Genomic DNA, 27,524 nt, shown 5'->3' with positions numbered 1-27,524 from the left:
AAGTTTGAAATGAGTTTCACTGAGCTCAAGTCAAGGTGGTGACAGAGGTTTGTTCTTTCTGGAAGCTCTAGAGAAGAATTTATTTCTTTGCCTTTCTAGCTTCTAGAAGCTCCCTGCATTCCTTGGCATGTGGCCTCTTTCTCCCATCTTCAAAGCCAACAATGTAGCTCCTTTAAATCTCTGACTGACCTCCTCTACTGCCTCTCTCTTCCATGTTAAAGGACAGTTGTGATTACATTGGACCCACCCAGATAATGAAGAATAATCTCTCTACTTTAAGGTCATCTGATTAGCAACCTTAGTTTCATCTGCAACTTTAATATCCCCTTGCCATGGAACATAGCATACTCACAGGTTCTGGGAATTAGGACATGGACGCCTTAGGGAGCCGTTATTCTGCCCACCACATGTTCCCTCACTGAGAACCACTGGATTAGAGCAATTATTCCATTTTATTCAGCTAAAAAATTGTGGCTCTGCAATAGCTATGCAGTAGCATTGTTCTCCTGTCTTTGAAAATGGACTAATACTTACATGTTTTTACATTAGTTCCTTCCACTGGTTGAACTCTACTACAAAAATAATTTGCTCCAGAGTTAAATTGCTCCCCAAATAAAGGTAATTTATTCTTTCACCCAATGAAGGGCTATATCCAAGGGGTTTTCTTTCTATTAAGCTGGTTCTAGCTCACTAGTGGAGTAACATGAGCTCGAGGCTTGGAAGGTCCATATCCTCAAGGTTTACATCAAATAGTCTGTCTCATGTTTGTTTCGTGGTTTCAGGTTATCTACTTCATTCTTGAGTTTGAAGTTTTTCTAGTATTAAGTAACTGCAAACAAGAAGGCCCTGAGAATGCAGAGTATGTTACAAAAGGCTTCAGTTTCTGTCCTCTGGGCTTAAGTCAGTTATTGGTGAGACAAGGCATTGGGTCAAATCTCCTAAGAACTGTCCAGAGCTGCTATGGGAACTTCTCACCTGTCTACTTTTCCCTGCTTTCTCCCTGTTCATCATTTCGAATCTGAGCAGACAAATACCTGTCCAACAATGTCTCATATGAGTACCTTAGATCCTGGCAATGGATAAAGTAATTCTCACTCTCTTCCTTTCTCTCCCTTAACCTCGTCTCATTTACATTTAAATCTGAGTGAATCTAAACTTCCCTTTGCAGTGGAAATTCACTCCTTGTGTGGCAATCTATATTTCTAGTGAATTAAAACTTGATTTCACTCCGAAGTCATGGTATTGTAACCCACTCTGTGAGACTCTGCCAAAGTAGATGCTCTAGTCTGGGCAGAGCCCCCCCGGCACCATTTTTGTTTCTTCTTTTAGCTCCTTTTCTTCTTCTTCCTTATACTCACCTCTTTCTCCTTTGCAGTAATTTGCTCTGAATTTAATGTGACCTTCATTTAACACAAATTTAGCCATTCACTTGAAGGTCTAAAAAAATTTATAATAACAGAATAAGGAGGAAAATTTTTGTGGTATTTAAGTAACAATATGTTTTCTGGGTTTTATCTTCATAACATAACTTCATAACTACATAACTTCATGTAACGTTAACATGCATTAAAAAGAAACCCTGCCAATTTTGGAATCTTTTCTTTTGAAACCACTGATTACCTTGTTTTAAACTGATAAGTACTCTACTGCCCTACAAGATTTGATGTATTTTATTGAAGATGCATTATTTTCAAATCTATAATATATATAACACATATATATAATGTATATATGTAAATATGTATTATATTTAATATATAATATGTATACCTGTGAAATCTAGGTTAGTATAATTAATGTAATTGAGCATTACATTTAATTGTGAGTTTTCTGACAAGGCAAAAAGGGAAGCTCAATTTACTGTAATTGTAATCTGGAAAAATGTTAGCTTAGCAGTTCCTTAGGAGAGCCAGTAAATTTTTTAGATATTATACATATATACGTATATATATATATACACACACGTATATACGTATATATGTTATGTGCATATATATGTATATTGCATGTGTGTATATATATATTATATATATATTTTAATGTTCTTTTTTAAGTTTATTGATTTAAGAGACAGCACGAGTGGGGGAGGGGCAGAGAGAGAAGTAGAGAGAGAATCCCAAACAGGCTCCACATTGTCAGAGCAGAGCCCAATGAGGGGCTTGAACCCATGAAGCCATGAGTTCTTGACCTGAGCCAAAACCAAGAGTTGGATGCTCAGCCAACTGAACCACCCAGGCGCCTCTAGATATTATATATACTAAAAATATTTTCAGGGATATACAAACCCAAATGCTGATGTTTAGGATGTTTCTTGTAGTATTGTTTATACCAGCAAACAAGTAACTAGAAGTAAACACTGAGGGAAGAGAGATACAGTGATATTCCATGCCACTATTAAAATAGTATATGTTCATATCAGAATCTTATGATGGCATAAAAAACCATGTTGAAAATGATTATTTTTCATTCCGTGAAACTATTTATGATGACGCACATAGAATATGTATATATACTCTATAACAAAATATCAACAATATCTTTATTTGGATAGTGGAATCATAGATCAATTTTATTTGCTTGCTTTCTTCTTTTGTTTATTTGTATTTTCTCATGCAAAAAACATGTATTACTTTCTGCCTTTTTCTTTTTCATTAAAAAAATGTTTTTTTCCTCCATAGCCCTTTCAAGCAAGAGGCATTTGACAGCCTTAAGCAATATATGATGTCTTAAGCAATGGTTTTACTAAAAAACAGAACATTCTTCATGAGACTCATTGAAATCCAATAGCATAACTTAATGAAGGCATTTCTTTGCATCATGAAGCAAGCTGGTGGTAATCCATGAGCGCTAGGTAGGTAGCTTCAAGAAAGTTAATAGATGTGCAAACAAATTAGAAACAAGTGCTTCTTGAACTTTATTGCCCACATGAAATACCTGGAGATCCTGTTTAAATGCAGATGCTGCCTCAGTAGGTCTGGGGTGGGGCCTGAGAGCCTGTGTTTTTAACACGCACTGGTCCATGTATGCTTTGTAGGGTAAAGACTCAGAGCATCTAAGGAATCAGATGGACCTTACAGATTCCCACCCCAGGCTGTTCATCAGAGTCATCTACAGAACTTTACAGATTCCAGAACCCATCTTAGATCTAGCAAATCACAAGTTTTGGGAGTGGGCCTTAGGGATATGTATTCTATAAAATCTCCCCAGTTATTTGGATCATAGACAGAGTGTGTATGACATTCATTTCCTGAGACAGTCTTACCTATCACTTATTCCAGTGGAGACTTTGACAGGAGCAGCACAGAGGCCTGTCTGGAGTGTGGCCTGTCTTGTCCTGTGTAGAAATTAGCCCCATGCCTTGGTAGCAGACACTTGGATGGCAAAGCTTGTCCATGTCACTTTAAGTGAGAAGCCAGGTTGGTATCACCACCATATCTCTGCCCAGTGTGAGCCACTGTGGTTGTTTCTAGAAGCAAGATATTAATTTTCCATAATTCACTGTAGATTTGCTCAAATAAATATATTGCCAATGGCATAGTATTATCTACCTCTGTCAATGAGTTTATCTAGTAACATGCTCAACAAACCTATTATTGAAACAGAGTCATCATTTTTGTAATTTCATCTCTCCCACATTTAGCTTCTTATGTAAAAAAAAAAAAACTACATAGGTGATACTGCAGCTGTCTATTCAGAGTGGACAGATTAATTATATTTGGATGAGATACAGGCTGGACTCTCATTATGAAATACACTGAGCAAATACCCACATGAGCTTGCTGGGTTAGGTTTTCATGGAAACTGAAAAACGTGTGAGTTGCCAAGGAGGTCACCGTCCTTTGGGATGTCTACTGAATGCAGAAAGCAATGTGTGACAGCATGGAACACGTCAGTTTATCCTCTGGTGAGGTCTGACCCAGCAACTGATATATGCCATCCTGTCACTCAGAACAATGCTTGTGCTAGTGGCATATCTACATATGCTTGTCTTTGAGAGCAGCAAAACCCTGGCTTTGAGTTTTAATAAGGCATCCCTAATTTCCACATAAAAATTGCAGGTTAACCATGCTAGCATGTGGTGGGCGATTTCCATCTCATGTGCAAATTTGCTTTCCACAGACATTGCTTTCCAACAGGTTTCTGAGAAGCCTGCGTAACTGTAGTGTGTAGGATAGCTAATGAACAATTCTGTGATTAATAGATTAACTGCAGCTTTGTAACAGGCGAATCGGTGCTTCTTGCTAGCATACATTCTGTCAGGTTTTATTTTCCTGCTACCAAAGTTAGACTTTGTACTGCAAAGGCAGTATGACCTGGCCCCCTATGGTAAGACTTCTTTTTGGTGAATCAAACCTTGATTTCTCTGAGATGCTTTTTATATTGTAATCCTTATTATGATAACCTGCTGAGCTAGTGGGTTGCATGAATGTTCAGTACAGCTGTCCTGAAATGATTACAAGATGAATAATTTTACCTCTTGGTGAAAGTGAAGAGTTTTCTCTATTTTCCCTGTCCTCCTTGCCCCTTTCTCCTTAGCTGTGCTGTTAGAGGCTGCCTTTCTCCTTCGCCCCAGGCATGAGTAATTATTCACATCACTGTTAAAGAAGAGCTATGAGCTAAAGTTCAAGACCAAAATGATACTGATGAACATCATTTAGCTTCCCATTTGGAGTCCTTTCAAGTTTATTTTTCTCTTGACTGCAGCTGCCCGGCATATGTGGTTCACCCCGACCACACAGCATTTCCTCTTCGATGGGGACCATTTACAGTCAGGCTGTAGGTCTCTCCACATTTTCTTCCCTCCCAACCTCTGCTGCTTTCTCTTCTTGGTCCCATCCTCCTTCTACAGCTTCCATTCTTCTTCCTCTTTCTTCTTCCCTGGTTACAGATAGAAGCTGGAGCCTGGCTCCTCCAGGGTCAAACATATAATGTAATGGCTTACCTCTGTTTGATTTCAGCCCCGGTCCCTGGGGGGACACCACGTTATTGTTGTGGCCCAGCTTTGTAGCACCACAGGCTAATGGATCAATTCAGCCTTCAAAGCATCCTATGGCCTGTCGATATGAAATTCTAGCAATTACTGAAGTGGGAAGGCTGGGAAGCAGCTGAAAAACATTCCCTATTGATCACTCTAGAGTATGATGAACTTGTTTAAGAAAAATTGATCGGACACATTGATTTTTTTTTATCAGAGAATCTCATGAATGCAATTTAAGTCACAATATTTCTTGCCTTGCAGAGTGTTTTCTTCACGAAGAGACTCTGTGAAGCAAATCAGCCAATGGGAGATACTGAGAAGAGTTACAGAGCTTCTCAACCCTTGTTTGTTCCGTCAAGAAAGGGAAACTGTTTCTGTGTTAAACTGGTTTTTAAATGTAAGATCTCCTGTTCTCTGTGCTTGATGCTTTTTAATCTCTGATAAACCGTCTTAACCAGCATTCCCTTCCTCCCAGACCCTCCACTCCTCTTCACCTTCTAATTGGAGGTTTTTGCTGGAGGAGCAGGCCCTCTGATACAGCATATGCTTTCTCGTTTATTGCATGGAGAGTAGGTTTTAGAAAATGAGAATCTTTATTATAGCCAAAGGTAGCTCTGTCCCTTGACATATCCCAAACTGTTTGGACAGTGATGATGATAGATTGCAAACCCTGGAGCTGTTCACTCTCTGAACCGTGTCACATCTGCAGCACATGCTTGGATAGCTGCTGTGTCAGCCAGAATGGCACCATGACTTAAAGAGGTGCCAGAAATCCTTACCTACTTCTAAATATTTCTCCCCATGCATCTCTGTTGAAGGACTCTTTCCCTTCTCCCTCAATCTGACCTGGTATTCTCTTGAGGAGTAGATTCGTGGTTTCCAGATTTGGATGATCATCAGCATCACTTTGAGAGCTTCCAACAATACAAATTCTTGGACCTCATTCCAGACCTGTTGAAGTAGAATCAGGCAGTAGAGCCTAGGAAATTATAATTGAAAAGTTCCCTAGTTGAGTCCAATGACCAGGGAACCACTGGATTAGAGAACACAGGTCTGTGTGTGTGTGTGTGTGTGTGTGTGTGTGTGTGTATGTGTGTGTTTGGTAAAGAAAGAGTTGTTTAGAAGTTTGAGAGGAGAAAGTTGCCAAAAAAAAAGTGCAGTATGTAATTCATCCCTTTAGACTTCCCTATTAGCACTTTGAATTTGAATGTGCATGTACAGAACTGGTTGATAAGAAGAAGCTAGTAATTGAGGGGCACCAGGGTGGCTCAGTCAGGTATTTCAGTTGAGGTCATGATCTCACAGTTTGTGGGATTGAGCCCCATGTGAGGCTCTGTGTTGACAGCATGAAGCCTGCCTGGGATTCTCTGTCTCCCTCTCTCTTCTGCCCCTCTTCTGTTCATGCTCTCTCTTTCTATCTTTCTCAAAATAAATAAACATTAAAAAAACTCATAAAAAAAAGAAGCTAGTTGATACTAAGTCCAAGAGAATAAGACATAAAGGATGGAGAAATTTCCAGAGAGAGTTGTGCTGGGGTAGAGAAGAGTACAGGGAACAAATTTGGAACACTTCAGTGTCGGGTCCAGAAGAAACTCTCTGGGCAGGGCTTTAAGCCTGTGTCACAAAAGAAAAAGAGATGCCTATATCCAAAAGTTCTGATGTCTCACTCATACTAAAGCCTATACCCAGCTTCTCCGATGTGCATAAAAGAAACTAGTTTCCCTCCCATCTAACAGATTGTGTGAAAGCGGAGAACTGTACCCAGACCTTTAAACACATGAATTCAGGAGCTGTGTCTTTAATAACTTTGTCAAGCCTCACAGAGAAAGTTCTAAAGTGGTTGACCCACAGGAGAAATGCACGTTGCCTATTCAAGAATACATCCAGGAAATCTGTTCCCAAATGATTTTCCATTCCATTATCTCAAAGACCTGCTTTCAAGGGTGAAATTTTTAAGCAACTTTGCGGCTTGCCTGGTGAGTTTGAATAAGCTGAGAGGTGGGTCAAAAGAATCTTCTGCAAGTCATTTAGATTGGAGATGTTCATGTACTTGGAAAATAATCTAAGTTTTAGTGCAGTCTAGTAAATTCAGCTTTTAACCATTTAATTCTTATCAGTGTTACCTTTTTCTTTGGGCTCCTGAAAGGTAGACTGTACAATTTGCCACAGTCGCTCTCATTCTTGACTGTACTTTAATAATCCTCTGGGAGCTTTAACTAGTACTCACTTCTGCGTCCACCCCCAGAGAGGTTCTGACTTAATAGGTCTGGGTGAAGTGTGAGCAGTCCTGTGAAAGCTCCCCAGGTGATTCTCAATTGTGGACAAATTTGAGAACCCCTGGTCTATTTAGATTCAAGGATAGCAAACTGAAGTTTTGCCAGAATTCAAAATATTTCTTTTAATTTTCTGCCTGCACACTTCTGGACTTCTGGAGAAGACTGCACAGTAGAGAAGGGAGGTACCTTCTGTTTGCCAAATTTGTGAAGAAAACAAAGGCCTCCTGTTTCAAGTACTTCTCAGATAGCATGTGGGCTCTCCTCAATGCACGGCTCTGCTTTCAGCAAAATTGTTAATTATAGATCATAATAAGCTGTTAGGAGCAAAACACACACATAATTTGAAAGTGAAATGAGGCACAGTACATAGATAAAGCAATTGTTTGTTTAAGAGGTGATTAGCAGCAGCAAAACAAGCAAACTGATACTTGAACCTGGAAGAAATTACAGCCATTTGGAACGGTTATACTCTTTGGTTATTTGTGCATTGCAGCCTAATGCAAAGGCACACGTCTGTCGCTGTCACTTTTCTCTTTTTCTGTGTGTGATGTAGGGAAGGTACAGTCTATGCCATCTTAGAACTCAGATGATATTAAAAGAATAGCCTGTCAGAAGGAATAAAGAAAGGGAAGTGTCTCGGTTTCTCAGAGGAGCACAACTGAGATTTAAATTGTTCCGAGCTATGATAAATTATAAGGCTTTAAAACCACTGTAATCACTGAATGAAAAAAAAAAAAACAGTTTGCCTTGGGTAATTATGCCTTTTTGGTCTCCTTCACTTTCAAGTTATTTTCCCCTTGTAAATGTTACACTCTGGCAGTGTGGGCTGTGTCAAAGAGTGTTAATCTCAGTGTGAAACACTGGGGTTGTCTTTAAGAGTAAGTGAGCCCAGAAATATTCTCAGCTCAGACCAACTTAGATGAAAACACTATCGACACTCGAACATGACATTTGGTGACAAGAGTTCCTAAGACACAGCCCCACCTGGGGTAAGGTGGGGCGCATTTGAAGTTTCATCTGCTGATTTCGCCCAAGAGTTTCACTTGACTGAGCCATCTTGTGGGCTCAGCCACGACACTTGAAATTCTCAGGATGGTAACTTCATGTGGAAAGATGCCGGTTAATGAATAAGGGCACACTAGCTGAGGGTAAATCAGCATATTCTTAGGCTCGATTGCAGGGCTCAAGATGGGAGTTTTAATAAGCAGCTAAGGTTAACGGGAAATCCTTAGCTTTTTGTTGCCTGAAAATGCAGATTTTGCGGCTTGCTGCTTGATGAAGTTGAGGAAGTTGATGAAGTTGAGGAAGGGCTGAATTTGGATTTAACAGAGGCAACGCAGTTCAGAGCTGATGGTCCAATCTCAGGTGCCCTGATTCCAAGGTTGGCAGCAGAATGGCAGGCTGCTCAGTGTGCCTCATCTGGTACTGTTGTCTTTGAAATTTCCAGCAAGAAAGCCTCTATTTAGTGTTTTGAGTGAGAAAGTGGAGGCAACAGGCAATTTTGGTGCTACCAGATTGTCAGATTGTCCGGCCTGTTTGGGTTGGTATTCCATTCTGTTCAGGGGAAGAGCCTGTGACTTTCCATTTCCTTGGAGATAACGAAGTCAACGTGATTACATGCTTGGAGAAGTCATATTAGTGATAAGAGCTAACATGTATTGAGCAATTACTTTGTGCCAGGCATCGTTCTACACACATCACATGTATTACTTCCTCTAACCTTGACAAGTATCCTGTGAGGCAGGTACTTTCATTCTCTCCATTTCACAAAAGAGAAAAAGGAGGCAGGAGCGGTTGGGGAAGTTGCCCAAGGACACAAATAACAGAGCTGAATTGGAACCAGGCAATCTGACGGCACAGTACTCAGAATGAACCACTAAGTATACGGCCTCAAAGACATAAACCCTCCCCTCTCTCTCTCTGCTGCCCAAACTCCCTGGGGCAGCATGTGGGCCTGGCTTACCCTCCTGCTCACCTCCTCCCTCAGCTTTCTCGTGCCCCCAGAACCAGGTGTCTATACAGACAGAGGCACACCGGTGTCCCCTCCTGGCCCCTGCAGGAGGCTCCCAGATACTTGTCTTAGAAAGTTACTCTTCATCTGATCTTGTGCCTTTCTGTAGTTTGGTTTGTAAAATGCTGGGATTTATAAAACTGCCCTGAAGCGAAGGACTTGAGGGAGAATCTGTGGATGGTGTCTGTTGTAACTACCGTGGATGATGTCATGACGCATCCTCTCTGAAGAACTGTGCACGAGCCTCCTGCTAGTTGTCAACAATTCAACAGACCAGGGGATTTTAAAATCCTAGTGCGACTGCAGCTGGAGCTGCACACATGCAACCCGAAAGACGAAAGGAAGTCTGATAGAGATGCGGGGACACAGGAGAGAGGCCAACAGTCTTATAAATGTAACTGGACTTGTGAATTCGTTGTGGCGATAGACTTGTCAGCCTGCACGTGCTGTGCAGCCTAACTGGCCACTTGCAGGCCTGCATGCGTACTGCCCTCTGCGAGGTTGGTCAGCCCAGGCCGTTTGTTTTGACCCAAACCTTCTGGGGTTTGCTCCTCAGGGTGGCCTGCTGCTGCTGCTCCCTCTCCTTTTTCTGCCTTCACAGAGAGAGCGGGTCTCGCTCCTGAACATGCAGTGGCCTGGTTTGCATGCAAGACCAGGCCTTGCCTCACGTTTACCATCATGGGTTCTTAGAATACTCCTTCCCCTAAGCCTCCTTCTGTAGTTTGTTTTGAACTCACATGTGCCTCCTCCTACTTCCTCCTCTTACTAATGAGGCACTCTGGGTGAGGGACTGTGACATCTCGGGGCCTCTGGGAGCAGCAGAAAAAACTGTAGGTCTGTCCACAGAGGAGTCCCATGACACTGACCATTTATCTGGTGACCATGTGGGCCTGATAAACAAAGCAAATCTGTCCGTTTCTCCCTCCCTCTGTGGCTTTTGGGCCTGTGCGTTTGCATTTCCCAGGACAGTTGCAGGAGACACCAGAACTTGTCTTCATTACGACTCTGACTCATAACCCAATTAATGGTGTCAAGAAGTGAAACATGGTCCCCAGGCCCAGCTGCCTTTTGAAAGCAAGTCCCAGCCTGTTCAGAGCGGTAACGAATGGTGCTCCAGAGAGGGTGGCTCTGAATCCGTTCTGCTAGCCAAAGGCATCGGGGAGCAGGGTGTTCCATAAAGACAGCGTGCAGTAGTGTGCCAGCTCTCCGTTTTGGGGTTTGAATGCACTTGGTCTGAAAAACAAGTGAGAGGGACAGTAGGCAGATGGGAGGAGAAGAAAAAGTTGTTCGATTCTTGGCCTAACTTCAAAGAGGGGACACCTGCCTCATCTGCCCTGGATTTCTCAAGTTTAAGGCAGACAGACACCCTGCCCTGCTGTCAGAGTTTTCTTTAGGGAGATTCTCCCTTTCACATGGGGGCTTACATGGGCTGTGTATCGCGGGCCCTTCCTTACAATACTGGTTTGTGGGTGCAAGGCCAGCACGATGTGAACATTTCTCCACTTCCGTTATTACAGAGGTGGTTTTGTGAGTTCAGACATGCTCATTTGTGGAATGGGGCATGCTGGAAGGGCTTCTCTGCGAGACCAGGGCTTACTGTTGCTTCAGACACCTGCCTGAATGCACGTAATTTTTAAAACAGTCTTCCTGTGACTGAGGGGTAATGCTTCTTTCTAGGAAGCCATTTACTTCTTTCTGAAAAAAACTCAGACCTCTTTACGAATCAAATGCAGAGCCCTTTAATAGCACTGACGAGAGCTGCCATTTAGTGCCATGGTGTCAGATGTGATGAGAGCACACTGTTATCTTGTCCCTGACCCTCAGAACCAGCCTTCCAGTGGGAAACTGTGTCCCCATTTCTCAAGTGAGCACTGGTTTTCATTTTGAAGGAAGCAGGGTGAGAGAGGAACATGGTCATGCTTCGTGTTGGAAGGAAGATGGGAGCTCCTGGGTTCTGTGGTTAAAAGCCCATCTCTTCTTATTACTTTCTCACCCCCTGCGAGTTGCCTCAGGATTTTTAATGTCCCAAGTGGCCCGAACCGCATTTTGCGTCTGTGGGAGACCAGGCAGGAGGATCTCTAGGAGGGTGGATCTCCCAGGGGGAGGTTCAGAGGAAGGAGAGAGACCCCAGCAACATCACCCCAAACACCTGCAGGATCTCAGGTCTTCTTCAGTGGCCTTCCCCCTGGTGCGGACTGAACCAGCTTTGCCTGGTTTATGGGCTCCTGACAAGATGACAGCCTGTGGTGACAAGAGAGGCAGTTGAATGCCCAGCCCCCGCCTTTCCCCAGGGATCCCTTTCTTCTGTTGCAGCCAAATGCTGCTCAGTTGAGAGCTCAGGAAACAAAACAGTCTTTGTTGCTTAAACTGAAATCATTCCCATGGCTGATTGTCCCAGTGGTCTTGTTGTTAACAATACTTCCTCCTCCTGTCCTCCCCACCCCCCTCCTCCTCCTGCTTCCCTTCCCCCTTCCACTCTGTTTTCTCTCCCCCTCCTACTCCTACTCTCTCACCCTCTATAATTCTTCATCATTATCCTTCTGAAACACGACAAACCTAACAGAATTCTGCCAAAGCCAGTGGCCCTAGGGAGTTAGTACAAAAACTAAAACAAGAGCCAAACTCATTTGGAAAGGTTTGGGTTTCATGGGAATGGTTTGGTGCAGTGAGAAGGAAAGAAGCAGGGAGGCTGCCCAGCTGGCTGTCTCCTGGCATGGTTGCCCAGTGAGTGGGGCCATAAACTGGGTTAGTGATTGTTCACCTACTTTAGATCATGGGTGTCTCTGAGAATTTGAGGAGCACACATATCAACACAAGGTTTGGGTTCACAGGTGGGTTTTTCTGGGTGCTCAGTCCAAGTGCTAGTGCTATGTATGCTCTCTGATTTCTTTCCACTGGCTTCAGCCATCTTAGTGATAAACCCAGTGGATGCATGTAGTTAGGAGATGTGACCATGTCATTTACTGTCTTCTTTGGAACACTTCTGAGAGTGACAGAGGCAATGTTAGTAACTACACTGGGATGACATCCGTCTTCCCCTAAGATGGTCCCAGGCAAATATATCTCCCAGGGAGATATAGTATCTCCCTTCTCTTGTCATGGAGTTTGGTAGCAAGATCCAGGACTGGGAAGTGGGTTCTACTGCAAGCTACTTAGATGCCCAGCTTACCCAACTGTAAAAAGAAAAGAATTGGACTCTCCTCATTGTTTCCTTGGGTCCTGGTGTTTTGAATCCTTTTATCATTTATATGAATGAAAGAAAAGATGTTTGGGGTGACATAATTTGCCTCCTACTGGCTGGTTAGATCAATACATCTCCTCAAATATCTGGGGAAAAAAGGTACTTGGACTTGTGAGAATGATGGGGTGCAAAGAACCTGGAAATATATGAGGATTTTTCCTTTTCTGAAAGAACAGAGCAGTACTGTTATGAAGCATCTCCTCCTTGTTCCAAGTTGCTGACCATGATATTGAGTACTAATCATTCAGGAAGTTTACTCAGGGCTTTAGCAAGAGCATCTAAGGGGAAGATATTCTGTCTCAAGGGCCTAGTCTCTCAATTATAACAAGCCTGCATTTGAAGATAACACTAGCTGGGAAGGCACTGAAATCCCAGAGCTCTTTGGCGCCCAGGTGTAGGGATAATTTGGGAGAAATTCTGGCATTAGGATTTCCCCGGGCACCTTGTACATCTTGAGTAAGCGGGAACCAGAAATATGAAAGATAGTGAGGGGTTTGTGGGCAGGTGAAAATGAGTTCAGTGCAAAGAGCACTGGATCCTGGGCCGGGCATGTTCACGGTTGTTCTGGGTCAGCCATTGATTTTCAGGATGCCCACAGGCAGATCCTTTTTGCTTCTTTCAAAGGTTTCATTTTCTCCTGCTGTTCACGCTGAATGAGAATTGAGACCAGAACGTTGTAAATGGCTTAGCCACTCTGTGTTTTGAAGTTAAAGGGTACACAGTGTAGCAGCCAGTGGGGTAGAGAGAAAGCAGGGATCCAGGGGTTAGGAGGACACAGGTTCCAAACACTGGCCCTCACTCGGTAGGTATGAACTTGCCCGGTCTTTTTGCTCTGGAAGTGTCTGTTTTCTCGTCAGAGGGTGTTGTTTGTTTTTTGTTTCTTAAGCCAGTAGAGTCTTTTAAAAAAAGAAGAACTCTTAAATACATTTCCCCAAATATTAAAAAAAATATATACAGAATGTGTATATATGTATATATATATATATATATATATATATATATATGTATATATATATACACACACATTCTCTCTCTCTCTCCCTCTCTCTCTCTGTCTCTCTATATATAGATATCGATAGATCTATATTGATATATCTATAGATCTATCGATATCTATAGATCTATCGATATCTATATAGATCGATATGGATATAGATATCGATAGATCTATAGATATCGATAGGTCTATCGATATCTATATCCATATCAATATCTATATCTCTCTCTATATATATATATAGAAAACTTTGTAGCCCCAAGATAGAGCAGCTCCTGCCCAGGATGCCATGCCAGCTGACCAAAACTTAGATAACTTTCCTGTCCCTGTAAATGTGCCGATTGACAAGAAATGCAGTATACCAGTGATCCAGTTCCCAAATGCCAAGCCAACTCTGGGCTTTATACTTACTTCCTTGCCCCTTATTCTTTACCGTACAAAAGCATCCTGCCTTCTGCTCCATTTACAATTCTCTGGACCCTTAAGGATGGTGACTGTCCACTTCATGAAGTGCTAAATACAGTTTGTTTGTGTCAGCCGAATTGTCTTCTTTAATCATTATAACACACATATAAAACTGTTTCGACTGAAGAGAGCTTAGGATCTTGACTGGCAGACTGACAGACTGGCGCCAGCTCAGTCTTCCCCCTGGCGGCCCATGGAGCACTCTGAGGCACTTCCTTAGCCTGTCCTGCACCAGCCCTGAAGTTTGGGTGACTTTTTAAAAGGTGCCATGCTCCAGTCTGTGCAGCTCGTGCACCAGGTGTCGGCATGGGAAGCCCCTTCTCTCCCCATGGTGCGTGCAAATTGCCTAGGGCCTGCCCACAGACCCCTAGCTCTTGAAAACCATTGAAAACTTCTCCAACATGCTCCTTTCAGAATTTGGTCCTCTGTGTTAAAGACACGGCCTTTCTGGATTGAGGACTGGAGCCTGGAGTGTGGTTAACCCCTGGACTTGTCTGATGAAAACACTTGGACCAGAAACCAAGTGCTTGCCAATCAAGAAGCCTGGCTCAGTGTCGGTGCCACCTCCAGAGACATCCACCCGGCCTCCAAGCCTCAAAGCTGCCCATCCCGGCTCTCTGGCTGCCAAATCTGCTCCCTCGGCAATTCTGGTGCTCAATTTGATTGTTTACCCAAATGGGTTATTTGGGACTGTGAAATACGATTCTTGAAGGCTGGAGTGAAGTGAGTGGCCCTCGGGGACCAGACACCTTGGGTTGTAAATCAATCTTCACCATACGGACACTCCAGTGGTTAGACATTATAAGGTGAGGAGTGGCCCCCTTGTGGGACACCCTGCAGCGATTGCCATGTTAGCCGAGAAGATCGTGTTACTGGAAATGCTCGGATGGAAGATACAGAATCCCCTCTTGGGAATGTGTTTGGACACATGGGAGCATCTGTTAACAGGAAATGAGTATAGCTGGGCACTGGGAATGATATGAGGAGTAGTATTTTTCATGTTTTTGTATGGAAAAGGAACAGATGCTTGCATAAAATATATTTCTTAATAATTCTGTTCAGTACTTAAGAAAACAAACAACCCCAAACCTACCCATCAGAAAATGGTGGATGCTTTGTAACCCTTTGAATCGCCTTTGAGTTCTAACACACCGAATAATTTTCTTCTAAAATTTCATTGTAGAAATTTTTATTTCTGCATAATCAGCTAATTCGTTTTCTGTATGTTTGAGTTATACTTGGGAAGAGTCACCAAGTGACCTAAGTTGATGAATTGATGAGGCCACAGACTGTCCATGATAACATCGGAGAAAAATCCAGATTCCAAGTGTGTCAATCAAGTGTTGAACTTAAATTTTTCAGTTTGGGAAAATGAAAAAATTGCGGAGATGGATAATGGTGATGGCAGCACAATAATGTGAATGTATTTAATGCCACTGACCTGGATACTTAAAAATGGTTAAGAAAGTAAATGTTATCCTCTATGTATTTTATAATTAGAAAATAAAAAAAAAGAAAAAAACCTCAGGTCTTCGTTTGTAGTTTTAGGCTTTGCATACTGCAAACCAAAGGTAATTTGGTTTTGTTTGTAGATTCATGACCCATGAGGATCTGGCATATTTCATATCTCCCCGGACTCTTCAGCTCACTTGTGAGTCTCAAGCTCCCAAATGTTAATTCTCATTCCTCTGTCACATGATTCCTGCTCAGCTGTTTCAAATCCCAGGGAGGAAAATAAAAAGCAGGCAATGCTTCCATTGCAGAAATCCTATAAAAGCTAATGCTGTGAGGGCCCTGCAAAGATTTCAGAATCTGTGTTTACCTTGGCCAAGCATCCCAAATTTGGAATGGTGGGAGCTTCTAACAAATTCTTGCCACTGCCTCTGAGTCCTTCATTTAGTACATGCTCATTGTGTCCTACAGTGTTCAAGGTACCCTGTTCAGTACTTTGAGAAGTATCAGATTGACCTACCCTCAAGATAGAGGCAGTAGAGATAATACTCTGAGATAGACCCCTTTTTCCATTCACTCACCAGTTACTGATCCCCCAACACATGCCAGACACTAGCTGTAATGGGAATTCAGAAACAGCAGAAATACCTTCCAGAGAGAGGGGCGTCAGGGAACTCTTCATGTAAGAAATGGCATTCTGAAAAGCTAGCTCCTGAAGGATATGTAGCACTTGAAGGGGATTCCACAAAGTGAGAATAGAAAAAGGAAAGATAAGAAAGAGGGAATCAAGGGTATCTATGGGGAAGAATAAGCTAGATTCTGTTGGGTTAGCAAACATTTTCTGTAAAGGGCCAGATAACAAATATTTTGGTTTTGAACACCATATAGTCTATGTTACAGATACTCATAGACAGTACCTAAATGAATGGGTGTTGCTGGGATTCCAATAAAACTTTTTTTTTTCTAACAAAAACAGGTGGAAGTTCATTTTGGGCCCCTGCTTTTGTTTGCTTACCCCTAGGCTGGAAAATAGGATGGATGAAGGAATGCAGGGAGGGAGTAGAGGACTGTTGGATCAGGGTGGTACTTGTATGCCAGGCTAGACATTTTTCCAAACTAACAATGAGAGGGTACATGTCTTGGAACAAAGAGAATGTCATGATTAGAGCCTTCTGTAATTAACATCTTTCTCAAATTGTTCTCTGTCTCTTTCAGAAGCACTTCTGGGAACTTTTCCTTTCTAGTATTATCCATTCACTATTATAAATAAATGCTTAGAGCTTTAGAAGCAGCTTGGTACCAAATCTTATAAACCATTTGATCTTACCCACTAAACAAGAAAAAGGAGGGGCGTGCCTGGGTGGCTCAGTCGATTAAGCATCTGACTTCAGCTCAGGTCATGATCTCATGATCTCATGGCTCGTGAGTTCAAGCCCTGCATCGGGCTCTGTGCTGACAGCTCAGAGCCTGGAGCCTGCTTCCGATTCTGTGTCTCACTCTCTCTCTGCCCCTCTCTCACTTGGGCTCTGTTTCTCTCTCTCAAAAACAAACAAACATTAAAAAATTAAAAAAAAAAAAACAAAAGGAGAGCTGGTTATCAATTTTTGTCCAAATTTTCTGTCTTGGGAGGATGTAATAGATGAGAGAAGGTTGTAAGAATTAGCCAAGATCCTCGCCTTGTCATTCCATATATTCTACTATAACTTCCCTGTGCGAGTCCCAAGGTTTTGTAATACCTCCATAGCCTTGAAGATTAGAAGAATACTCACTTTTTAGCCCTTAGACTGCTGCTCTCAGATTGCCATGTTCTGAATTTCCAGTTGCATCGTATCTTTCTCTGGCTGCATCCTGCTAGACCTATGCCATCTTTAACACTGTTTCCTCCATCCTTCTGACTAATTCCCTGCTCTGGCTTCTGTGATATCGCTTTCTCTTGGCTTTTCTAACTTACGCGTGTGACTACCCCTTCTCAGCTTCTTTGCCCGACTCATGGACCTCAGTGCCAATAGCAGGGTGAGAGTGCCCACCTGTGTATGTGCAATTGTGCTAGCAGGCTCCTTTGGCTAACGATCCTAAAGCCACATCTTCTTTCTTGGCCTCTATCGGTAGAAAAGGTAATAATATTTTACTTTCTCATCAGTCTTACTCCTGTCTTCTATTTTTTAAAATTTGCTCAGAGAAGAAAGAGTATTTTTATATGACCTCTGTGAGACCCCATCATTATCCAACTTCCTGTCCAGATAGTCCATAGTTACTTGGAACTCAGTATGTCTAAAAAATATGTCTAGACCTGAAGATACCTGTTTTATTTTTTTCCCAAGAAAGATTTTCTCCTCGGATTTTCCATTTTTGAAATTGTACCCATTAGCTTAAACTAGAAACCTGGAGTCATCCCAAGCTCTTCATTTTCCTTAACGACATCTCATTAATGATCAAATCTTATGGCCTTGGTCTCTTCCATATGTCCCATCCTCTATATCCCCCTACTGCCGACATCATCCGGGTTACCAGCCAGAATGCTTTCTAGATTACTGAAATGCTTCCCAATGAGTCGCCTGGTTTCCTGACTTATCCTTTGAAATCAATGCCAGAATAGTCTTTATAGAAACACAAAACTGATTATGTCACTCTGGTTAAAAAAAATACTAATTCCACATTTTCTCTTTGCCTACAAGGTAAAACCAAAATTCGTAGGATGCAAATAGGACTTTCTGTGATCTGGCCCCACCTATGCTTCCGGCCTCATTTCCTAACACCCCCACTCCAGCACGTACTCTTTCTGCAATTAAATTCTCTTAACCTACCTTACACATTCATGCCTCCGTCTCCTTGCACACAAATATCATTGTCTCTCCTGAAAGTCAGATGAATACTTTATCTGGCTTTTGAAACTCAGCTTAAGTGACACCTCCGTTGCGCCATTCCCTCACATACTTTCCACTAAAATATCACTTCTTCTAATCCACTGTAAATGGCAGAATGGACAGGATTGTAAGGTTTAGATTAGAGTCTATCCTTACACAATTGTGAAATGGTGACTTGTGAGTCATTTCAATTGCTGATCATTGATCTTTCAGTAGATCCTGAGAAAGACTGCTGGTCAAGCAGAGCTAAGCTTCCTCCCTACTAAGTAAGGGAGGAAGGCCAGCGTGACTGACTTTTAGTAACATCTTGCAATGGGGGAGTGAGGGGATGATATTTACAGTGTTTTAGGGCCGGAGCTGTGTGATTTTTAAGATGGAGCTTTCAAGGAAGAATATTGATTGGGATTGGGCAGTGTCTATGATAAAATAACTTTGAGTTGGTAGCCATGGTAAGGCAAAAATCTTAAAGCAAGCCCCGATGAACACCTTTAGTCTTAATAAGTAAACTATTTTAATAGGCTCAGTCTAATCTTCCAAGAACAAAGATTTCATGGAACAAAAGTACTTCCTTTTGCTTGGTTTCAGTATTTTTAGCATACAAGCAGGAAAATATTGTCCCAGAATACAGGGTCAGGAAAGTATGTTGGTTTAATTTCTCACCGTCTCATAGGGATGTTGCAAAGGAGTGAATGTTTTTAATGCATGTGAGGTAGAACTTATATAGCAAGTTCTCAATAAAAGAGGTTTATAATTGTGACTCTGTATGTTTTATTAGAACACCTACAATAGTATATTTCAGTGCTTTGTCTTAATGTCTCTCTCCCACTATATCACAAGTGCCCAAGTACCAGCCCTATTTATTCATTTTGTATCTCCAGCTTCTAGCACAGAGCTTTGCCATGTAATGGGCTCTCAATGAATGTTTGTGGAATGAAGGAACAAGAGCACTGCATTAAATAACCTATGTCTGTGGGTTGACACTGAGGAACTTGTTAGTTATATTGGTGACTAGCATGAGAAGGGAAGAGAGGACAAGTATTCCTGGAATGCAGGAGGTGAATGAAGAAATGAGAAATCTAATTTTTCTCTTTCTCTTGCATGCTAAGGAGCAACTCTCTTGGACTGAAGTTCAATACATTTAGCAGATAGCCATCCATCATTCCTTGTTTGCAGACAAGAGCAAGTGATAGCTCCATTAACTCTGCCCACATAACTCGTGGAGCAAAACCTCCAAGGTTGGTTTGGATTGGGACCTGATGCTAGCTGATGTGGAACAGGGCAGAGAGGCTGAGAAAGACAAGCATGGCTGGTGACTATTTCTCATGTTTAATGGGAAAATCGTGAACTCTTGCAACCCTTTGCACTAAGAAGGTAGGGATGACTCAAGAGAAAACCAGGACCGTATAACAGCAAGAACGGAATTGATAACTTCTGTCTCTTAGTAGTGAATGACCCTGTTCACGTTAAATACCAACAACACTCTTGGTTTATACTTCTTTTAGAGCACTGAGTACAATAAAACCATACTTAGTTTTGTAAAGATCTTTTTCACTCGCATGTGACTTCCAGAAGGGAACGGTCAGCAACTTATTCAAGTATTGTATAACTGCCAGGCCCCTTTCACCATGGATCCCAGTAGTGACAGTATCTGGCACATAATAGAAAATGTTTTCAAAATTTATGGCAATGAAATGAATGTACGTAGATGCAACAGCTGAGTCGAACAAGAAATTTCTTTTAAAATAATATTAATTTTTCTTTAATTTGATTATAAAGTTATGTTTCATTAGGAAATATGTAACCAAACAAAATTTATACAGAAGGAAAACAAATCTATTCACTCACTTACACACACATACAATATATATATATATAAATACGTATTTACATATATGTGTATGTGTATGTAGACATATAGGTATGTATGTAGACATACATTTATACTTGCTTGTAAGTGTGTATATATACTTATGTATATATATATGCGCATGTACATGAAATTGGATTCAGACTATGGAAATAATTTTGAACCTTATTTTTTCTCTTTATTATTATATAGTGAAGGATTTTCACACGTTTTAAAATATTTTTGAAAACGTTTTTATTAGCTCTATGGTTTTTCATCTCATAATTGCACTATTTATCTAAATTGTTTCCAAGTCTTCCAAATTTGCCAGGAGCAACTTTGTAACGAATATGAATGTATGTCTCTATTTATATCCTTAAAAGAAATTCTAAATTTGTAGTAAAGGATGTTTTGGCTCAAAGGGTAAGAATATTTCTAAGACCCTTCATCCATGTTACCAAGTTGTTCTTCATAAAAATTTTACTGATGTGTGATTTCCTTTACTGATATGTGAAAATGGAGCATGGGTTTTCTTTTTCCTGTACCAGTTCCAATGCTAGGTTTTTTTTTCTTTAATTTTTTAAAATGTTTTTATTTATTTTTGAGACAGAGAGAGACAGAGCATGAGCAGGGGAGGGGCAGAGAGAGAGAGGGAGACACAGAATCTGAAGCAGGCTTCAGTCTCTGAGCTGTCAGCACAGAGCCCGATGCGGGGCTCGAACTCACAGACTGTGAGATCACGACCTGAGCCAAGGTCGGACAGTCAACCAACTGAGCCACCTAGGCGCCCCATCCTATGCTAGGTTTTAACATAAGGGGAAAAATTGGTTTCAATTTTATTTTATTTTTTTTTAATTTTTTTAAGTTTATTTATTTTGAGAAAGAGAGAGAGAGAAAGAGAGCACGTGCACACTGGGATGGGCAGAGAGAGAGGGAGAGAAGGAATCCCAAGCAGGCTCTTCACTGACAGATGTGGGTCTCAGACTCACAAACCATGAGATCATGACTTGAGCTGAGATCAAGAGTCAGATGCTTAACTGACTCAGCCATCCAGGCGCCCCTGGTTTCAATTTTAAAGGAAAAAATAGAATTTTATTGTGATTTAATTTGCATCTGTTTCTTCATTCTGAATGACTTATGCATATCTTATTTTACTATAATGTTTACCATTTTCTTACTGACTCTCCCAATAAGAGTTCTTATATATTAAGCATATTGTTCATTTTTTTCCAAGTTGTCATTTACCTTTTATGTTACAGTTGACAAACATTAAAATTCATGTGAAATAAAATATAATATTCTTTTTTTTTTTTTTGCGCTGTGGTTTTTCCCTTTGTTGTTGTTAGGCTTAGAAATTTTACTGTATAGTCAGATAAATATTCACTAAGAAGTCCATGCTTCTTTGGTTTCATGTCTTATATTTAGTTCTTTAATTCACTGGTGCTGTTTGGTGTAACATGTGAGCTAAGGATAGTATATTTTTTAACTCCCAAGTATTTTTGTTATTGTCCCAGTCGAATTTAATACATACTTTTAATAACCATTTTAATTGTCCTAGTCCAATACATAATTTTTCCCTTCCCTACTAATTTATTGTACTAAAATCTAATGTAACTTGAATTTTCCTGTGCCTCATGAGTCTATGGATACTAATTGAGTTATTTTAACAGCAGTTATTTAAATTTCGGTAGGATGTGTTCCCTGTTTGAGCAGGAATTCCAGCTGCTTGTTTGACACCCTCTACCCCAAGACCCATCCCCTCTCAGGTATTTCTGGTAATTCTTAGGGACTGGCTCATTTGTACTCTCTGACAAGTCTGATTGGAGATTTTTGAGACAGTGCTCTTGCCTTGAAATGAAGTATGTATCCTGCCTTTCCTGTCACTCTGTCTAAGTGGATCCTAATAGTTGATGAAGTAATTCTTTCTTCATCTTTGCATTACAGCTAATCAAAGGAGAAAGAATGATAGAATTAAAGTATGCCATTTTGCAACCTATAAGGAAGTGATAGATATAGGCGATATTATTACTGGCTGCTAAGACTATTAGGTAAAAAAACTTATGGAGAATTATTAAGGGTGGCTATGACTGATACCATTTAAACCCATGGGTCAGTCTTAAATGATGGAAAAAGAGAAAGCCAAACACCCATGCCTCCTGGTGGGATTCTGTAACACAACATTGAAGTATTCTTATGAAACATATCCAACTACAATCTGCTTGAGCCCCTAGATTGAATTACTAGTGCTCTGGAAACTCAAGGGATGTGAGAACATGTAAACCAACACTATGACGATGTACTTGGCAAAATTCAGAACGTCAGGAGATATTTGGGACAAACAATCCAGTTTGTTCAGTGATTAAATTGTGAGGAAATTTTGAAAGAGTGGTGAATCTACACTTGAAAGTGACAAAAGAGACATAGTAAATAGCGTGGCCTTGTTTGAATCACATTTGAAATCAAGAAACATTGTGAGACAAAGAGGGAAATTTGAACCCTGATTGAATATTTGATTATCAAGGAATTATTATTAGTTTCAGGCATGATAACAGTTATGTTTTAAGAAAGTATTATTGTCTTTTAGAGAAACACTTGGAAATAATTATGGATGAAGTGATATGCTGCCTGGTATTTTTTCAAAATAATGCAGTGTGGAATGGAAGGAATAAAGATTTAAATGAAATATTGGCTATGGGTTAATAATTGTTGAAGATGGGTGATGGGTCCATGGGGCTTTACTTTACTCCTTTTTTCTGTGTGAAGTTATTTATTAATGAATTTATTTTTATTGTGGCCAAATAACACTAAACTTACCATTTTAACCATTTTAAAGTGCACAGTTCAGTGGCATTAAGTACATTCACCATGTTGTGCAACAAGAACTACTATCTAATTTCAGAACTTCTTCCTCACCCCAAAAGGAATGTGAATGTTTACTTAAGAAAAATATTAATGGGGAGTCTGGGTGGCTCAGTCTGTTGAGCGTCTTACTCTTGATTTCAGCTCAGGTCATGATCCCAGGGTCATGGGATCAAATCCCACATAAGGCTCCATACTGAGTGTGGAGCCTCTCTCTCCCTCTCTTTGCTCCTCTCCCCTGCTTGCACAGTCTCTCAAATTAAAAAAAAAAAGAAATTAATAATGAAAGCAGCATCTACTAAGTATATGGATGACTGCTAACTTTATCATTTTGTTCCCTTCATCTTTAAATCAAGGGTCAGATGATATGGGATACAAAAAGTCGTTTTTTGTTTTTTGTTTTAATTTTTTTAACGTTTATTTATTTATTTATTTTTAAACGTTTTATTTATTTTTGAGACAGGGAGAGACACAGCATGAACAGGGGAGGGTCAGAGAGAGGGAGGCACAGAATCTGAAACAGGCTCCAGGCTCTGAGCTGTCAGCACAGAGCCCGACGCGGGGCTCGAACTCACAGACCGCGAGATCATGACCTGAGCCGAAGTCGGCCACTTAACCAACTGAACCACCCAGGCGCCCCACGTTTATTTATTTTTTTGAGACAGAGAGAGACAGAGCATGAACGGGGGAGGGTCAGAGAGAGGGAGACACAGAATCAGAAACAGGCTCCAGGCTCTGAGCTGTCAGCACAGAGCCCGACGCGGGGCTCAAACTCACGGACCGCGTGATCATGACCTGAGCCGAAGTCGGCTGCTTAACTGACTGAGCCACCCAGGCGCCCCTGTTTTTTTTTTTTTGTTTTTTGTTTTTATCAAGATGGATTGTTTTCTGAGGTGAAGCCTAGTTATATTTCTCTCAAATTCCTTTGGTGATAATGTTCTTTGAATTTTCTTTCAAATTCTGGCAATAGTTTATCTATCTTAACATTTTCTTTTTCTTTTCTACATTGATATTTTAGCATTTAAATCAGAGGAAGGTATGTCAGGATCTGCTAGGTAGTATTTTTAAATGGAAGCACAGTCAGAATTTTTTGATTGCCCATTAGGGATTTTTTTCTCTCCTGTATAAGAGTAATACTAAGAAAAAAATACTGACATTTACCACTATGTGAACAAATAACACAATTATTAGGCAAGGAAGTCTGATTCTTTGTTCTAACCAGCACTTCTGAACACTCAATATCCAAACATGAAATACCTGTATCAAAAAAAAAAAAAAAAAATCCACATGTAAGTGAATCCATGCAGTTCAAAACTGTGTTGTTCAAAGGTTAGTTGTATATTTGAAGCCTGAGGCCACTAATTTGATGCACCCCCAGTGATGACCTGTCATCTTTCAGTAGTGTTTTGATTTGGAGGAACAATCACAAATTATGGCCTATCTGACAAATAAATGGAATGATGTAGACAAAACAGTGTTAAAAAAGAAAGGATGCTCTAGGATAAGGTAGTGAGGTTTTACATGTGCTGTATTAACTGACTTGAGACCATATTGCTTCTTAAGATAATTGCTTACAGAACAATGCTTACCTAAAGACAACTGCTGGAATGATTACTTTAAAAACAAAACAAGCATGACTTTCAATTAATCACTTTAGAATCACAACCTATAGCCTTTATTTATCTACTTTTTTTTGGACATGTGTCTACTGTCTGTGTGAAACTGCAAAAAAGCATCATAAAAAATAAAATTAAGGTGTAAAGGCCATGCAGCCATAGAAATCAGCAAGGCAGAGTTGGAAGGGTCTGCCCTCATTTACAGATGAGAGCTGGAGAAGTTCCTTTTTCAGAGTCATACCTTGAGTGAGAAGCAACCATTGCTGAGGCCAAAACTCTGTCTCCTGACTTCTGGTTCAGAGTTCCCTCCACCATAATACTACAGAGACAGATCACCAGGAAAGGTTGTGGGCACTTCTTTCTGAATATCCATCAGGATATACTAACTTACTTTCTGCAGAGGATAATTTAAATGTAATCTCACCTCTAAAGGACATTTAGTTTTTCTAAGCCAGTGATTCTTTCTGAATTTGAATATATTCTGAATTTTATGCAAAGCATTTGTTTTATTTTATTTTTTAATTTTATTTTTTCTTAGAGAGCACATGCGTGTGCACACGTGCGCACAAGAACAGGGGAGGGGCAGAGGGAGAGAGAGAATCTTAAGCAAGCTCCACGAGCTTGACACAGGGCTCCATCTCATGACTGTGAGATCATGACCTGAGCCAAAATTAAGAATCAGATGCTTAATCTACTGAGCCACCCAGGCAGCCCTGAAAGCATGTTTTAACCCTTGACTGCATTTAGTATGTCATGGGAAGTAGGTTTTAAAAATTCCTTTGAATGAAGAAAAGAAGGAACTAATTTTATTATTTTAATTCAATTGGTACAATTTCATTTGGTAATGGAAATACTAGAAAATTCTGTGTGTGTGCATGTGTGTGTGTGGAGAGAGAGAGAGAGAGAGGAAGAAGAAGGAGGGAGGAGGAGGAGAAGGAGGAGGAGGAGGAAAGAAGGGAGGGAGGGTTTCTTGGGCATGTGGAAGGTCTGTGAGGCTCACAGTGCTTAACCAAGGATGTAGGAGACCTGGGTGCTAGATCTGTGATCACCACTATTAAGCCACGTGACTGGGAAACACATCTAACCTATTGGGATTCTTTAGTTTCTTAAAGGGAGGGTTTTTGGAAAGATGGTCTTGAAGTTCCCTTTTAGTTGGGTAATTCCTTGACTCCAGGAAAGAATGTTGGAACTAAAACAGCTACAGTATTGTGAGTTGACAGCAAAAGGCTGGCTTTTGGCTTAGTGCAATATCATGTTGGAAGAGGCATCTCTGTGAACATGAACTCCAAGCATAGGTGTCTAAAAACTGAGAAAGTGAAGTTGACAGGACATCCACTCTATGTCATTAACTTTATCAAATACAGTATCAATGAAATCCTTGACCTGAGAGTGTATTTCAATATGCAAGTGATTCTGAATAATTATGTATAATTATTATATTGTTAACATGTATAATCATACAGAGAGAAGGGGGGCAGAGAGAAAAGTTGGAGAGCTTTAAGGTTTAAATTTCTTAGTATCACACAGCTAGAAGAGGTTGGTTTTTTGTTACAAATCTGGCCTGTTCAAATGTGCCACCTGGGACATTTCCATCAACTTTTTCTTTGTTCATCACTAGACAAAAGGAACTCAACTGTTCAAAGTGTAGTGAGTTTTCAGGAAGATTATTCATTTACAGCGGGACAAGGTGAAAAATGAACACCAGAGTTTCTCAAATGAGAAGTCTAGGAAGGATAATTTAACTTCTCAGAAATTTTTCAAAAACCCCTAAATTTGGACCAGGAAGTCATTCGTATCGCTCACCTGTGGGACTGGTCATTCCTCAGATGAAACAGCAGCAGCATCACCTAACAGCCTGTGCTCAGGGGTGCAGGCGGCTGCTCTGAGGACCGATCGGGGCCCTTGTCGGGATCGTTGTACTCACCCTGTTTCTTTCCACTGAGAAGGAATCATTGTCTTTAAATGATACTTCTTGCCGTGTCCTTTGTGGTATGGTTTTATTTTAACTTAGGCTTCAGCTTGAAATTCAGCGGCTGATAGGGTGTGAAATGGAATCTAGCATGCTGTGCAACATGTACAAGCTGAGTGGTGCCAGGGACCCTGGGGGACAGGTTGGAACCTTCATTAGTCCAGAATTTTTAACCACAATGAACTGGAAATTACTGATGGTTCATACACAATAGCCAAGCCGTCATGAGCAATTAAGGAGCACTGGTGTAATTGACCTGATTTGAGGATGCAGGGCAGCTGAGCACTTCTCCCTGGGGCCAGCTCTCCCACGTGAGCAGAGCAGATGGCCATCTGAGGGATTACAATAACAAGGGCAGCTGAATAGTCAAGTGACCAGTCAGGGTAACCAAGGGGACAGGGCAGTTAGATCTCTTCTGGATGGATGGGCAGCTCATGCCTAACTGGGCTGCACCATATGTCCCTGTCTGTGGCACTCTCCCCCCTCCCAAAAGTTTCTTCTAATGTAAAGTATGAGGGCAAGGGATGTGTCACTTCAACAGATTCCTGTGTGTTGGCACTGTGATGAATGCTGGTAATACAGAGATGAATAAGGCACTAGGAATGGACTCAAGTAACTTATGATTTAAAGGGGGTTGAGCAGACATGAATATAGGTGAGCATAATACCAGTAATACTTTCTGATGCTGCCACAGCACATACCATATGATGAATGCAAAGAAAAGGAGACATCATTTCTTACTAGAGAAGACACGGAGAAGAGGTGACTGTTTCCTCTGTGTATTCGCTAAAAAATGACTCAGTAGCTCAGCACATTTCAAAAATACCACATAAAGATTTATAATACACATTAGCATATGTGATATATTCTAAATAGGAAATGCATGAATATGATTCAAATTTTGAAATACCCCACCTATATCCTCAGAACTCTGCTTCTTCAATGGCCGC

At 41.0% G+C, this 27,524-nt stretch overlaps 1 long non-coding RNA gene across 7 annotated transcripts in view; it reads left to right on the top strand.

Moving 5' to 3' along the window:
• LOC132663585 (uncharacterized) overlaps nt 1-27,524 on the top strand; it is a 553,467-nt gene that overhangs the window by 148,105 nt on the left and 377,838 nt on the right. For 5 of the 7 annotated variants that reach the window (XR_013551840.2, XR_013551837.2, XR_013551836.2 and 2 more), the window contains one exon: nt 15,561-15,619. The exons of the other annotated variants lie outside the window; for them this stretch is intronic. This is a non-coding gene — a long non-coding RNA (uncharacterized LOC132663585). The remainder of the gene's footprint in view (nt 1-15,560; nt 15,620-27,524) is intronic. 7 annotated transcript variants of the gene reach the window in all.

Source organism: Panthera onca, chromosome D4 (assembly GCF_046562875.1).
Source record: "Panthera onca isolate mPanOnc1 chromosome D4, mPanOnc1 haplotype 2, whole genome shotgun sequence".
Taxonomy (NCBI): Eukaryota; Metazoa; Chordata; class Mammalia; order Carnivora; family Felidae; genus Panthera; species Panthera onca.
Note: the sequence above shows the minus strand (reverse complement) of the source record. Positions and strands in the feature narration are given on the sequence as shown.